At 35.6% G+C, this 17,486-nt stretch overlaps 1 protein-coding gene across 3 annotated transcripts in view; it reads right to left on the bottom strand.

The window, feature by feature from the left end:
- Positions 1–16,628, bottom strand: part of LOC661124 (lachesin) — a 50,167-nt gene extending 33,539 nt beyond the window's left edge. The window contains exon 1 of one of the 3 annotated variants that reach the window (XM_008201187.3): positions 16,390–16,628. The gene's annotated coding sequence lies outside the window, so the exon portion shown is untranslated. Of the gene's footprint in view, positions 1–5,535; positions 5,555–5,976; positions 6,103–16,389 lie in introns of those variants that run through there. The other 2 variants (XM_967306.4, XM_015981268.2) reach the window with 2 other exon arrangements.
- Positions 16,629–17,486: the final 858 nt, after the last annotated feature.

The following is a 17,486-nucleotide window of genomic DNA, read 5'->3' as shown; positions in this document are numbered from 1 at the left end:
CCATTTTTACCACTACTTTAAGTAACTCTAACTAGAAGGTTACTACATAAAAAAAATTAGTAATATAAGGCAAGCGTGTTGAGTGAAAAGTAAGCAACAGTTTCGAAAACCGATATTCTGCATTCTCAACCAACTTAACATTATCAGAAATGGGTTTGGTGTAGGGCTTTTAACACCTTATTTTGACGTGTTTTTATTTGAACCAAAAACCATTGGCCATTCTTGTCGAAGTCGCATTTTTTCAACAATAAGCAGCCTTCTTTCAAATGACAAAGAACCAACAGTAGTATTGAAAACTCTTTTAAAACGTTTAAAAACTACACCCACGTAGTTTTACAAATAAAATTTCATCTAACTCGAAAAACAAAAGACCTAGGTCTAAAGGGAACATGGTCTGCAAACGCGAATTCCCGGATTATTTACGTAGAGAACTATTGTCGCCTTATATATTTTTTTATGCTAATTAGTAATTTAATAATTTATTAGTCTGAATCGCCATTAAAAATGACCATAAAACTAGTCAGCACCCAACAGAAAGACTCAAACTATTTCGACAATTACTAAACTAGAGCTGAGCAGCTCAACGTGACTGAAGAATATTTTATGAACTTTCCAGTTGTTTTTTGTTTGAATATTTTTGTAGCTCTTAAGGCTTTCGCCTAATCCTTTTTAAGGTTTATTTGATAAAGCATGTTACATTGCACATAAATGCTTTTAAAAGTTTATTTCAGCAACCATAAACTTCATGCAGTCCATAAATTCTTATAGCAAAAAGTTGTTGGCTTATTGCAGTGGTAGTAACGTTTTTGAAATGTACTGGGAACAATAAATAATTCGCGTATACATATATAGATTTGTTTAATTTTATGAACTGTGATTTATATTATCGTGTATGAAATAAGGTAAATTTATTTTGGAATCCCTTGAAGCGTTTATGAGAATTATTATCAAAATTTTATTTGTAAGGCTTTGCTATTGTGATTGATAACTGATATTAATCTAAATGAAATGACATCAAAATTAAAATGAAGCCAATTATTAACTTTGAGAGATAAATTGAGTCGATTTTTGTAGTAATTAGCGTTATCATTTTATATTTGAAAAATAAAATTGTGATACATTGAGCGAAATATATTTTTAGTCTGATGCATAATTAAAACTATACTGCAGTATTCAAAGGATTATGTGAGTCTGTGTCAATAAACTTTGCAAGAGCTGTTCTTTAAAACCTTATTTCTTGTTTTCTCAGGATTATGTCTGATAAAAGCAGGAGAATATTGCAGAGGTGAAAGTTCATGTAAAGTCATAAAAAATCCGGTTTAGAAAATTATACATTTTCTAAGGAAATAACACCGGGACTCTATAAGAAACTCTTTTGATATTTAGCCATTAGCATCTAGCGTTCTCAGGAACGAAATCTGATTCAGTTATATAGATTAGCACCTAAGTAGAAAGTACTTTTTGTCTCTTGCGATAAGAGCTCTTACTTACGACTGCTTCAACAAATTTACATACGTTTGCCACAACTCTGATAAGTTACACGAATTAGGAGTCTCATGATATACCTGTGTGCCAACAAAAACACTAACTGTGTTATATCAGCTTTACATATTTACCCAAACTTGGAGCACTCTACTTATATTTAAATATACAGTTACAAAATTGTGATAAAAATTAAAGGTAAATTTAACGTTTCACCGGGGCTTTATGAATTATCACGTGTCAAAAATAGCAGAAAGCCAGTCCAAAACAGACATACAAGCGTAACACTAAGGGATACAAACATTCGAATTACAAATTAATTCATGTGTAAATCTTTTATGTTCCACTCCAATAATTCCTCAAAAGAATAAAACGATTTATTTATTTGAAATGTTTTTCTTGTTTTTTGTTAGAGTATGAATATTCAAAGCTCCTGTATTTTCTAAGTGATTTTACGGTGTAACATTTAAATTAGCAACAATGAGCGATACTTCATGCCTTAAGGCCGATCTGTTGAACCAGCTTTAAAGTAATTATCTAACAAAAATGATACTCTTCTTTATAAAATTTAACCAAAGGATTATTATTCTTTGTACTTGCGAAAAAATAAAGTTCAAACATAAAACAACTTTGAAACATGCTACAAAGGCATGTTGGTTAATTTTCCGAAATCAGCATACGCTACTTAATGTACATAACACGCGAGATCAATTAAACCTCTACCTGGGTGTCATTTGGTGGAGACTCAGCGAACTGTACGTATTCCTACCCTCCACTAATAATTCAGAAACCACAATCCAGGATATATGCCTGCTAAAGCGGAGTAATTCACGCCAGAAACAACTAATCGACAAGATTTCGAAACGAATTTATTTAAATCTACTGCTCTGCCTGAGATGAGGAAGATTAACAGTATTATGTTAATTGCGTACATCAAAATTAATTTTTGAACGCATCATCTCCTTAAATATGCCATATAAGAGGATGCATCACAAGGTGTATTAATAATTAAGCTCGGATTTACAGTCTTAATAATTTCGACGCCATTTTGCTTACTTAGTTATTTATGGTATATCTTCGCGAATTCATAAATAGCAGTCTCGTCGAGATTCAGGACAAACTATACTGACATGCTCCACATTTAAGGAGATCATCAATTTTGTGATGAATTGCCAGGGTATTTTTTAAACAAAAATATGGGTTAAGTCACCAGTGAAATAGTTTTTTTTGCATTGTGAATTTAATTTGGGCCAAAACAAGGGGGTGTCAAACGGGTTGAATTTTTGTGCAAAGTTGAATGCATCTCGAGAAATGATTTTCTTTAAAGGAATATGAAGAGCTAAAATCCGGGCTCAATTTATAAATGTGTTGTGATGGAATATAGAGGTGTCATATTTCGTGGCGCGGAGTGTATGGGAGAAAGCCGTTTAAGTTTTTAGATAAGTATAAGTTATTTGTCATTATATGATATGTGAATATGAGTAAGAAATGGGGTTCTGGGGGCGCGTAGGCCCGGTGCTGAGGCGTCGACGCAGCCAGAAAACTCATCCGCCGCAATTACTGTCGCCTCGTACCGCAAATGTGTAGGTCGTAAACGTAAAACGCGATTTGTCACCGCGCGTTGTATGGCACAGGTAATGAAACGCGCATGGATATAGGGTCTTCAGAAACCAATATCTTCCGATGAAGATCTCTCAATCTCGACAAATCTGCATGTGTAGACATAACTTCTTCACCCTAATTCCTATTTACTTCGGTTTCGAGCTTTGTTCCGTGACAAGTTTTATCTCTCAGATGGCGATGTTGTGTTATATTCAATATCGGTTGCGGATCGTCATACCCATTACTCAGTAGCTGCAACCGAGCAAGATAGCCCTCGGCACAAATCTCAATATATGGTCTGATTTACGTTCCTATGCGAACTGTGCCTTCAACGACTGATTGCTGATATGGAACAATGCGCCATCACCAACCGCGGATGCGAGACTATGTCGACGCCGACGTCACATTTCCTTCAACTAATTTTTAATTGAAAACTTTCCACTTCCGATCGGATTTTATAATGGATTACGTTTTTTAAATTTGAAGGGTCAAATATTTAGCATGAGGAATAGGGGCTCTGACAGATATCAAATTTTTCATTTCAATTCCCTTCATTCACTTTGTCACGATAAATAAAAGAATTACTTAAAGAACAAATAGAAAGCCCGACTGTCAGATATTAGTTGAAGAATTAAAAGTTCAACTGTTGTCAGCTGGTGGTGGCGCGATAACCCAAAGCTTAAGGAACAGAAGCGACTCCACCGACGACACGTGTGAGCATACATCACAAACAAAATACGAAATCACTATTTTTACCACATTCCCGACCACCACAACCTAATCCCTAATATATCGCTTTCACCAATCGCTAAATCGATCCCAGTTAATATTTTATTTCCTCAGGGGACACTTTATAAGCCCAATTATACCAATCTCAAGTTAATTTGTATTGATGTCACAACACTAACGATTAAGCAAATTTAATGCCGCCTAACACACGAATATGTCAGCCCAAAATTAGACGATTGCCAAATATTAGCTGTATCCAATGCAGAATGCATCTTCCACCCCCAACTAATACTCACTTAATTAACTTACAAATAATTTCCTCTACGAATTAATAGTATATTAAAACTGTTTTCAATAACTAAAAATAAAAACAAAATGGAAATCAATATTATTCGCATTAAGGTGAGCGTCCAAAATTGCCACACTCATAAATTACGTGCATTTTTGAGTGTGCTCGCAATTGACCCTTATCAGAATGAAATCCCGTCATTTTAAAAAATCCTCCAAATTGAAAGACGTGGTAAATCTCTAATCACAGATTTTAAATGACGGACTTCTTAAAGTAATCAATAAAGAGTTGTGTATTGGAAAAGCAAATTAATCCGCGGAATTCGCGTTTTCAATTTGACGTCTTATTAGCAATGCAGTGAGTTTTTCGAGATATGCTAAGTATCGCATTTCGGCGTAATCAAGATAAATAAGAAAGGCAAATATTATTGGATTGTTTTATTGGATGCATTTAAGTTAGTGCCTTTGTATTAAATTGTGAATTTAATATTTCGCAAACTTGAATAAATGAGGTTAAAACGCTTTTACTAAAAGCGTTGCGTTAGCTGAGAGAATAATTTTTAAAAATTGTTAGCATAATCTTATTATGGCACAATCCTACACATTGACGTAAATAATTCGGCCGTCGTTAAGTCGCTAAAGTAAATGTGCTTTTGTGAGGAAACGTAGCTAACAATTCCATCAATGTCAAATTAATTAAAAATTTATCGAGTCAAAGTTTAAAATGCGTACATTATGGTCTACTAAAATCCAATAGATACGGAAGCGAGGGTGTTGCGTCCGTGCTGGCAAATTTTTACCACTTATCTTGTCGCTTTAAACTTTTCAACAAGATGTTTAATGACATTTCGGCACTTCTTGCATTAAATTTAATTTTTACACCCCTGACAAACTTTCACCTAACTAACTATCAAAAAGTGTATCAAAAATGTACAAGCAGCTTTCACAAGACTAGGCTTATCAGGTTAAATAATAAATAAATCGGGAAAAATGATTGAGCTAAATAAAGCTGAAATACAATTCTGACATCTTCGCCCCGTTCAATTTGCTGTGACTTTACAAATACATTTCATTATAATTAAAGCGAGGCCCTTTATTTTAATCTCGCCAATGTAAACGCGTTTGTCTCTACTTTTATTAATTCATACAAATTTCTTTATCATTGTTTTCAAAGCTAATAATCCTTTAAGTGGTAGGTATTTGAAATTGACAAAAAAATCATAAATATGGGAAATCCTCAGAATTAGAAGCGAAACAATGTTGATTAATGCTTTGCTGTTCATTGTCCGTTTGCATATCGAATTTAAGCCAGGTTCACCACAGTAATTAATTACGATTTTGACAAGTATAAAAGACACAAAATTGTGTCTCTGCTTGTTTCCGAATTGCCGGATAAATAAATGGCGTGTAAGATATTTTTTTAGCGAAACTCACCTTGATTTAAGAAAATTAACTGAACACTTGAGCCGGCGTTGAAGTTTGAGGTTCCAACTCGTAGTTAATATTAGATCGAGTTCGGTAATATTAGTTAATTAGTTTGAATGAAATTAGGTGTTTTTGTTTTTTTGGCATCTTGGAATTCGCGCTTGGAAATTAGTTTTTGGTAGTTTTGCTGTCGGTGGTAAAAAATTGTTTGAACAATTGGGACGTGTCTGCGGTTGGTGCTTAGTGTTTAATTGGTCAGGACGTTAATATATTTGGGAATTTGTATGTACGTCTGGTCCGCAAAAGTTGTTCTCTAATTTAATTTCGCAATGCTGAAAGTTGGCAAAGTTTGAGCGCGGAGTTAAGAGGAAAAACCGGCGAAAACAATCTAAATACTGTGGAGAGTCGGTTATGATCCAGCAGATGTGTGTTTGGTGTCCCTCTACTTACTGAAGAAAAGTTGAGCGAAACGTGGGACGGCCGACGTGTCGGCGACGGCAACAAAGACTACACCAGACGCAGCTTTGAGCCACGCGTTTTGACGGAAACTGGAGGCTGGAAGCGCTTCTCCGGCATTTCCAAGTCCTGGAACAGAGCGCATGCGGAGCTCTTCTTCTTCGCCGCCTCCCGATGAATGGCCGTTAATTGCAGACGAGATGCTCTCTGCACTTGGCCAGTCACAGAGTTAATCAGTTGATAAGGCATCCGGGAGCGCTCCCTCTTATCATATATCAAGCCACTAATGCCCCAGTCCTGCCGCCACCTTGGGACACGTCGCATCAACACCTCCTCGATGTTAAAACTCATTAACACGACGCCCGGACCGCCGACGCAATCCTTGATCTATTTTTCACAATGGGAATAACCGCTGCCTCTTTATCACTGTTTACGATGACACCGCTACCCCTACTAAAACGGCATACCTTCGACAATTGCGGATTTCATCATACACATACGGCACACCCCATGCGCTTCACTACAAAACCATTTTTCTTCACATTATTATACTTTACTCAAATAAATACGCGTTTTTCAACAAGCAAAAAAATTCATTTCACCACTAATCACTCTCCTAATTAATTGACACCGTGCATCAGGCACTCCCACTTTTTCACTTAATAGAAAATCCATTCTAAATTTGCTTTAAACTTTGCAGTCACAGCCAAGCAAGGCATAGCAACTACACTATTTAGTTTTCTGCAACCAGCCTGAAACATCTAAAAGTCAGAACTACATCAATTTTTAAGTATGAGCCGGAAAAAACCGTTATTTGAAAACTAAAGCAAAACTACACTGCTCACTTTGGTATTAAGTTACCGTGCAACTTTTTAAGAATTCTTGTAAAATTTTTGATGAAACAACAAGACAAAAAAATTTTTAATTAAAAAAATGATAATTTGAAGTATGCACCGAGATAATTTCTCAATCTATAATAAATAGGTGAAATCTGTAAAAAAACACGTGTCTCTTGAGAGCGTAAGCTTTTGGTTTTCAGTAAAGAGACGGAAAGCTAATCGTTGTGCTTGTTTATTTAAAATATTAACAGTAAAGTTGCAAAAACTCAAAAGGTTTAATTTTTTTAAAAACCACAACACGCACTTTTGGTGGATGCGCCGGGACAATAACCCATTTTATACGTATTCTAGTAAAATACTTTGCAATGATTGTTTCGGAACAGATATTCTGACGACAGCAAATGGCCAAAATGTCGTAACACTCCAACAACGTTTCTCTTCCCTTGTTAAAGGGTAGTTGTCTGAGAATGTTAAAAATAAATAATTTTTTAGATAATAATAGTTCTGTAAACCTGTGTGCAAGACTATATCGAGTTTAAATTCAAATCTAAAAAATTGTATTCTTTATTTCCAGACTAAGCAAAGATTGTTTTTTACATTCTTGAACCGTTAGAATTTAAAAACTGTAAGTCAATGTTATGTGGTTGTTACAGAGTTACGATGGTATTTAACATTCCTAATTTTTTATTAAAATAAAATGGATGCTAAAGGCAACAACTGTAGGCTTATTAGGTATATCAGTGATTATTTGATTTTTGTCAAAGCGGTTTATAAAAGAATAAGGATTAAAATTGCGCTAGTAGAAGTACTAAGGGAAAACAATTTAAATTTTCGGTAAAATTTCCGTGTGAGAGGCTTTTTATAATTCGGCAACAGTTTAAAAATATTTAAGTCTTTGGCGTTTATACCTCGCTGGTTGTAAAAACGATAAAAACTGATATGGAATATAAAATATACGTGCTTGTAAAGAAATATTTCTACCGTAAAAAAGCATTTAGTGACTTCCGGCCTTTATATTTCGAGATAGACTATATTCATTTGCGTTTGAGTGTAACCTATTCGTTCAACTAACTTAACGAATATATTGCTACGTAGGTATGTGATACTTATTAATTAATAATTTATGTATTCATCTGGAGTAAACGTTGATACATTATTTAAACGTAACCCACGCATGTATAAAGCCATTAACACTAGTGTTAATAAGGAGGTAGGGATTATGCGTCACACCTGGTGTTGCAAAACTTTATTAAAATCGGAATTTAATTACATTTTTTGGAACAATTAGGACGGGATATGAATAGAGATGTGGTGGCAATTAAGGTCGGATTGGCGATAAAGGTTGATTCAGTTGAAGAGGCGTTGATGATATTAAGATGGCCTGTGGGTAATCGCGGCGAGAGTGTTGAAGTTCTGAAGTGGAGTGTAGATGTAGGGTCTCGTCGTGAAACGCGCCCATGTCCGTCCGATTCAGGACGTCCGAGCGGTTAAAGGCCGGTACCTCGAAGAAAGCTCACGGCTAGCGAAAGGAGCCGAGCCACAGACGACCCAGAGATTTACGAGTATGGCTTTTCTGTAATGGAGTTTCCATGCTTCGACGTAGTTTTATGTGGCTGGCCGCTATATAATGTGCAGAGATTGCCTCACTAGTGCACCTAAGGTGTTGCCCGCGGCTGTTGCGTCAGACGAAGCTTGTTTGTAGAGCCCCGATTGTTCGCGATTTAATATCGGAGGATCAACGCTTCTAAACCCTAACGCAATGCTTATGTGAGCGAACACTATAAAGTGATTGTACAGGCAGTTACGCTGTCCACAATATGTGAGCGCTCTGAGGACCTAGGTAGGAAAGGTGCCATCTCTCCCCACCACCTACCCGTTTGTAAATCACTAAGCCGCGACGGGCTGGACGCACGGCTATAAATCTGCCAAATGCACACGTCGGTCAGTTTCGCACCATCTCGCATTACACTAGCCGATGCCTTCCAAACCGCAACTATAAATCCTCGCGACAACGAAAAACACGACCTGGTTAAAACTCGTCATAATTACGACGCATCGCCTCCGGCCCTCGATCTACGTAAAACTATGTATTTATAAGCAATACTCCCACCAGGCTTCCACACAGCAGTACACATATTGTTCCCAAAAATGATGCTGTGCATTGAGGCAAAATTCTATGCGAACCTAGTAGAATTTTTAATTTTAAAATAGCAATAATAATTATTAGAAAACTAAATTTCTTCATGATTACTAAGTAATTTATAGTTTTTTTATAACAACTGCAAGAGAGCCGATTTGTCCCGATTTAAAATAAAAAACTGTCTAGCAGGCTTGCGTTGGCACAGAAGAAATAATTAGATATAGTCACAACTATGCTTTAACTGGTGATAATTGAAAACCCAGGTAATTAAAGCCAACTGAGCACTGCGACACTGACGCTATAGTATAACTGGTAACTATAAAGTTAATTAGCTGTTGTTTAGAACTTTGTATACATCGCTAATAATTCATGTGGTCAATCGTGAGCGGTTCCTAGCTGCCACAATCGCAAGCACTCTAAAATATTTATTCAAAACCTCCGCAACACCTCCAGTTTATTCCTTTTCCAATACCTATCGCTCTCTGCACATTCATCAATACCCGAGATTATGCCCCTTTTTTCGACTTTGTTTATTTACCTTTCATGTCAACAGTATTGAAAAATAACCAGCACATCGTTTTTTCCACGATTTAGTTTCGGTGTCTGTACCCGTTCACGTCTTAAACACGAACGTTTTTGACTTATATTGCATGAAATAGTAACTAAACTCGTCGCCACCCACCTTTGCTGCCAGTAATGAAATACATATTAGCCGGCACAAAAATAAAATTTCAAAACATCAAACGGGTTCATTTATAGAACCCATTAATGTGAATTCGAAATCTATCTGTTTAGAATAAACATCATTTTTTGCGCTAATTATAAGTGATCAGTGATCAGACACTCTATACATCAATGGGATTACGTAGGTACACATGCATATTTTTACAAATTTAGTTTATTTTTGCAAATTGTTGATCCGAAGCTATGAATTGTTCTTGTTGGTTGAGTGGTAAAAACCTTAAAATATTATGCAGATTTGAGGGCTATAAACACAAAAACTTATTCAGTGCGGTGGACTGTTTAACATGTGACTACATTAACTTTATTTGTGTCCTCGTAAATCTTCAAATCTAACAAGATTGTAAAACAACACTTCCATAAAAATTGTTTAAATTATCCTTTGTCATAATTCAATGTGCGCGAGAATTGGGGAATTAAAAAAAGTTTACCTTTAAATATTTACTTAAGTTTGAACAAAAATTTGCCGATAAATTTACCTAGGCTTTAAAGAAGGGGAAAAGTTCCTATGAGCCTGGGTCCTAAGTAATTTCCTGAGGGAGCTACCGCCCTTATATTGAAGTACACTGGCTCAATATTATTCAATAGTATATGTGCTCTCCAGCCGCATAAACGCACAGTGTCTGTAAATTTCGCGAAAATTTTTGAGTCCTGCACGCGTAAGAAAAAGTGTATGTTGTTGCCTGGTGTAAGTTGCGCATCATAACAGCCTATTTTCACAGGTTTCACTGGCTTTAAATTAAGATTTAGGAACCCTTTTCGAGAAACTTTTTGCCGTAATAATGGAAATGAACAACTTGCTCCTCTTCACAGGACTGGATTAAATTATGAATAAATTAAATAAATGATTAAGTTTATAGTAATACAAATTAAGACTTCATTTAGATTCAGAAAATGACAAGCCTTGTTTAAATCTAATGCAATTAATAAAGAAAATGAAAATATTCGTTTTTGTTTATCCACCCCAATACAAATAAAGTACAAAGGACTCGCTAAAACGTACTGGATATAACTTTGACAAAAACATTGTTCCTAGGGCAGGCCGACCTTAATTAAAAAACACGTTTCAACTCTTTGTGTTATCATTTTTCGGTTTAAAAAGTGGGATCAATTTTTGGACGTCTTCAACATTTCTCTGCCAAAAGGCAACAAAAGCAAAGGTGGATCAAAAACACAATTAAAAACAATTTTGTGTGACATCAAAAAGAATTTTTTGATATGCTGCTGAAAAAGCAGCGAAAAGCCGAATAAAGTTAAAAATTCAGCAAGTGGCTCTCGGAAATCGACACGTATAGGGCTATATGTTATCAATCTTTGCTGGAAGCTAGAGTGCGGTCCGAGCAGTTCTGTTCTGAAGGCTTAAAATTCGTTTCGGTTATAATTGCCGTTTTATTGGTGAGCCACATGGGGCATTTTTTGGGGGAGGTCATCGAAAAAGTGGTCGTATGTTAATTTTGAACTCAATGGGTGACATGCAGCGTCGCATGACCGAGAAGCGTAGCGGAGTCGTGGTCAGTGTTGCAGTTGGTAATGGCAATGATTTCGACGCATGAATATTGCCGCTCCTTGGGGCATTAGTACATATCGGTGGCAGGGAGTGATTGCATCGGCGGTGGCGGCGGACAGCGCACCCAACACCCGCAGTTATTGATGCCTGCAACTAGCGCGAATCACATCATGAATGCCGAATTTCCCCAGTGGGCAATAGCTCTGATGGACTGCGGATTCGGTGTTATATTGTTCGAAGCGTGGCCACACGCGTCTGCAAAGGACCGATCATGTTGTAATAGCTTGCCGCTATTAGGAAACACATTCTCCATTTTCCCTATTGCCGCCAAGGAAACGTTACCATCAATATCGCATAAAACTGACACTTCTCCACCTCTTTATTACACCAAATCATCCCAATACCTCTCCATAAAATACTTCCACTTCTACATCACTCATGAAACATTCGCCCACTAAATAAACAAATCACCAATAAACGCGCTAGGCTTACAAGAATTACACTCACGTACTAATTACGCAAACACAACCATGCTTCAAAACAAACACAAGTTCAAACGAAATCATACTGCATCAAATTTTAATTCGGAAAAATTGCTCTACACCCCGCTTGCATAACGGCATAATAGTAGCCAATCTTCTTCAATAACCTAATTGATATAATTTTTAAACTTAAACACTGGTCTTTTTTAATTTCTAGCAACATAACAGCTAGACCTTAGCAAGAAGTAGACCCCAGATATTAAAAAACATTTTTAGGGCTTTTCTTGAAGCTCAAAATAAATCCGTTCTATTGAAAACGCAAATGCTGGACATTTTTTTTTATTTTTTCTTAATCATAAACTGCATATTATTGGTGTCACCTAGAGGAAGATCAATTGATAATATGAAAGAAAACAGCTGTAAATATTTCAAGATGTTTTTTCACAAAAATGTGTAATTCATTCTTGGGTGGGTGGTCTTTAGTTGCTTATCAAAAATTCCTGAAATGTCAACATTTCACGAGTTTCTGAGAAGCGACAGAATTTATTTTAAATTTAGGATCCACTAATGAAGCCACCGAATTATTGTAGTGGTTGTGTAGGTTCAGTTTAAATATGAAATATAATATCATTGAAGTGTTTTAATAATGATTATGCCATCAATAAATATTTTGTGGAATTTATGTGATTATTTTTTTAATTACCTACTGCTCTGTTTATTATTGAAACCGGTAAATACTAAAAAAAGAAACATCTCAAAATTGTGTTTTACTTCTCGATTTGAAACGGAATATTTATTAAAACTTCTCAACAACGGACACGGGAACCTTTAATTGTCCGTTGTGAAGAGGTGTCCGCTAATGGGAGGTGGAAATTTTAATATTGATTTTGCTACATTCCTACAAAAATGTCCGTTATTCGGAGGTGGCCGTTAAGGAAAGTTTCACATCTAATTTTTTGCAATTTTAAGACCTAATTCAAATTGTAACTTCGTAAAAATCCAGTTTCTGTAATAAGCACACAAGTAGTACAAGTGCTATCTGATCGAAACCCTCACGCTGCATAACACAATCATAGAATTAGCAGCACAATTAGCACCCCCCCCCCCTTTTCCTCTGGACCTTTTCGCGGGGTGAAATTATAGGGCAAAAATGTGATAACGTATAATAATCTTTAATAATTTTGCCTTGTCGCTTAAATAAAATATTGGGCATTTAATTTGAGCTTCTCTGGTGGTAGCAGCTATTTCATTTCTAAGTTTTTGTCCGCACTTTTATTACAGAATTCTGAAAGTAACAGGTGGTAATGTTTTTGGTAAGATCTAAGCATGTAATACAAGTAAAACACGGCCACTTTAGAAAATTCAAGCAACGTAATGAATTAAATGCTACATTGCAAAGTGACGTGAGTTTGTGTAATAACAAACAACCCGAATTTATTATCGGGCAATGTTGAGTTCATGATCGCTGTTATTAACCTGTCAATATGTTAGTTTCTATCAGTGGATGAATAGTGAGCGATTTTTTATTTAGAACAATCATTTTTATGTGCAGCTTCAAACGTATGTCACGCTTTTAAAATATTTTGTAATTAAAATGTTCCATAAAGTGTGAAAAACTGACAATAACTGACCCACATTAACACGCGCCTTTTAAGTCAAAATGTCGTAATACTTTTGTGGTGGTAAAAGTTTCGAAGCTTGGGTGGGATCGATAAGGGTGAAAAATTAATCAATTCAGTGATTTATAATATTAGCGCCTTCTCAAACGTTTGACGGCGCGAATGCATATTAGTTGATCAAATTCGGAGTCTTAGATCAAGTCGTTAATTTAGTTGTCTTCGACGGTAAATCATCTCCGAGAGCACGGCATATCTGCGAGAACTATAATTTTCTGTGATAAAGTGCATAGGCGTTTGCCGTAATAAGTACAATACAACAGAGTATAATAACCCAATTTCCTAATACAAACATATAGATTTTCTTATCCGACAGCACATTATATAATTGTTTTTAATCAGTTTGATTTAGGAGAGACCTTTTGATTTATCCACTGTAATTTCATCTGAAAATCTAATTTAAATACGGTATGGCGAGAACGAAGGAGGATCTCTTATTAAATTATGATCTTTAAAGTGGCCACACATTTTTGGTTACGTAAATACTTTAACTTTCTATAACTATCAACTAGGGATGATGATAATCTATCATTAGGTAAATGATTTTAAGAAAAGTAACACAATTCAAAATAAATGGAGCGCGTTCATTCAAATTTAAACACTACTTAGGTGCTTAAAGCATTGATTTAATATGCACAAGCAAATGCAAAAATTGCTTTCTTGTCGAAGCTAAAAATCACAAACGCTTGAAACAGAATTTTTCTTTGAGCTTATTAGTTGAGGTAGAATGATGCGGTTTACACTGTTATTCCTTCTTTCTCCAACTGTACACCTGATGCCTGAAAATTTCCGGAAAAGCTCACACTTTCCTCCTGATCGACAAATTTATCTCCTCTAATTCGTACAAAACTAATACAGAAATTACGTGCTCATACCTTTTGTTACTCCAAGAACATATAAGAAAAACAACTTAAAAATTAGGCTTTTTATTGTGTGAAAAATCAAAATAAAACTAAGACACTATGAAAATCAATAAAATGTGTCTTAAATAAAAACGGCCAGCCTGTAAATCTCAAGGGTTGTAAACTTCACCAATAAACCTAATGAAATTAGTTACTTTACGTGAGGAGTTATCTTCATTTAATAATTAGCAACAATATACGGTATTTTACCAAAAACACGAGTGATTTATTTGAAATTGTTTTATCCGAGAAAATTAAAAAAAACTAATATTTCAAAATACACGTAATTGTATTTTCCCGACTTCCAAAATTTTTTCATTTATCATCATTAGGTTGCAATAATTCTTGAAAATTGTGAAAGTACGTGAACAAAATAAAAGAGCAGATCTGTTCTCCCTATTGTGGCGTAAAGTGAATGAAGATTCTAAATTGACTCTTAAAAAGCTCGCAAAAGCTCATCTACCGCCCGGACTTCGAACAAGTGGATTTTCCGCTGCAGGGAAATGAATTTTCCGGGTAATGTGTGGCAACTTGAACCGAGATGGCGCCTTGTCTTTCGAAAGAAAATCAATAGTGAAGTTACAAACCGCTCACTGCGGTGCCTCTGCAGGTTTCTCCATTTAATTTCTCCTCTTTATTTCACAAAATCAATGAGTTTGAGCGCTAAGCCAAATTGCCAGTGTAATGAATAATTTAAAAGCGGTCTCTTTATGCCCTCGACTTTTTTCTGAGTAATTTTGTCTTTCGGTGATTACAGAGAATGTTTATCAAGTGGTCTGAAAATGCTGTATATTCAAATCAAGCCCGAGTTCGTTTAGAAATGTGCTAAAGTGAGCGTAAGTCGACTGTGAACTTTAGATCGTAATCATAATTGGGTACGATCGTTGTCTAAATAGCACTCTCGGGATAAAAACTGCTTACAATATTTGTAATCCTTAAAAGTTAAACAAGACAAAGCAAATGTACTCGATTAAAACCGCAATTAGTTATTAAGAAATTGTTCCTTAGTTTTACTGGGGCGAAAAATTAAAGTCGACACCGATGTGGAAATATGTTATGCATAACGCGGTGCATGTGGGAGTGCTAAATATGAATTTAAAATTGTGGTATCAAATTGAATTTGTTAGACAAATGATGCAATATAGCGAGTATGACAGGACATTTACAGGAATTGCTATAAATTGATGGTCACATATACCTGCACATTGATCAAATTTCTAGCCGAAATGAAAACATTTAATCGCACTAAGGTGAAGTTAGTTAGTTTGCAAGTCGGAGCCAGATCTTAAAATTATGCGATATTTAATAATATTAACTTTTTTCATGAAGTAAGATAATGTCAATTTCATAAATCGCTTTTATTTGTGTCTCGAATACATAATACGAAGTCGAGAATAAACACAAAGAGCAGAACTTGCAGCGGGGCATAATATAGTATTCTAAAATGGCATTCTCATACAAAATAAATAAATTCGTAGTCACTCCCTGGCTATTAAAACGTAATAAATATTTGTACAAGTCTGGAAGACTTTTGCGAAAATGATTAAATGTGTGCTTTTAGTCTAGAGTGCAACAACTCGAAGCCGTTTTAATGCGGATTGACGCATGCATAAAAAGAATTGAAAGGGAAATAAATTTGTTTTTTCTGGCCCGGGTTGATAGTTATCGGGTTGCGAATTTGCGACGGGGAAATTATATGGAAAGGGATAAACAGATACATGGCATTTTAATGAAAGTCCCCATTTGTCGAATAAGCGTTGAAAAGATATGACAGGACAGTGACAGCGTTATTCAGGAAAAATTGGAGTGGTTAAGCCTGACGCTAAAAGTCAAAATTTTTATGACAAAACACGAAGGGAATGTTTCCCTTTGTTCGATATTCAAATTTCCAAAGTAATAATTTTTTATATTGTTACCAGATAAAGAAAAACTAAAAAGCCGAGCTTCGGCTCGAAATTGATTTTGCATAAATTTACTTGTAGAAGTTGAAATATAAATTTCATTGACCGCTAACTTGTCACAGGCTTATAAAAATGCCGGATCTCGTACTACTCGCCGCTCTCAAGAAACACATAAAATATCACCGTCCCAAATTTCAATTTTTCCACATTCTCACTTACATATATGGGTGCATAATTTTCACGTGTAGAATGTCGTATTTCACTCTCTTATGAAGGCTTTAACTGTCCTCACAAATACCATACTTTCCGAACCACGTGAAAATATCCCCTTTCCGAAAGACTCCTATGTCAAACACCGCGTCACAAGAGAACGCAAATTATCCTCAGACTTAAACCTTCCAAACGTATCCATCGAATTTTAAGCGGACACTTTGCTAGTTTTAATCAAAATAAAACAGGTGACTGATGCACTGTGCGAGGCTTCTACTGAATCTTGGATATAAATACGACACGGTCAAAAGGCATTCATGATAACAATTTATCGTCGAAAACAATCTTTTGGCTTAGGATCTTATCTCCGATTTTCTCTAACAAGAAAACGTTGTGTTCAACATCTTCACTCTTGCAGAGATTGGCAGCTTTGGCTTGAGTTAAAGTAATATAAAAAAGCTTCGCTGGATTGTATTCCACCTGCATGTTAATATATTGAAGAATTTATAGATAGTTACCATTTATGAAAATTTATGCATCCCTTGTTCTCGGCGAGACCTTTATTACCACCTCTTTATTAATGAAATTGCTTGCCGAAAAAGGGCTGTTAACGCTTTAATTGTTTATAAACATGTCAGTTAATATTGCGTTCTGTAGATAGTTTAGGCGATGGTTGACATGTAGAGGTGTGCAAAACAAACCGCAAGACCGCAAAAGCATACCAGAGGCATGTGCTACGACACTTCAAACATCTTGCTACGCATCTACACTAAGCTCGCCAAGTTGGTGTTGATTTTTGGGGCTAAAATCAGTTCAAGACGTTTTATTTATTAATCCAATAATATAATTTATGAGAGTCGTAATAGTAGCGCCAATATCGGAGATTTCCTTCTCGGGTAACCGCATCTGTTACTAGCAGCTTGTTGGAATGATCGGGTAATTTAAATAATTCCAGTTAAATGCTTTTTTATTTACAATTGTACCTTTTATGTGTCGGTAACACGTGTTTACTTATTGGTACACCTAATCGAACTTCGGCTCAGTTGCGAAAAGTGAAATTTCACAGGACATTCATTAATGTGTTTACTTTCTTTGTTTCCTGTCAT

Source organism: Tribolium castaneum, chromosome 10 (genome assembly GCF_031307605.1).
Source record: "Tribolium castaneum strain GA2 chromosome 10, icTriCast1.1, whole genome shotgun sequence".
Classification (NCBI taxonomy): Eukaryota; Metazoa; Arthropoda; class Insecta; order Coleoptera; family Tenebrionidae; genus Tribolium; species Tribolium castaneum.
Note: the sequence above shows the minus strand (reverse complement) of the source record. Positions and strands in the feature narration are given on the sequence as shown.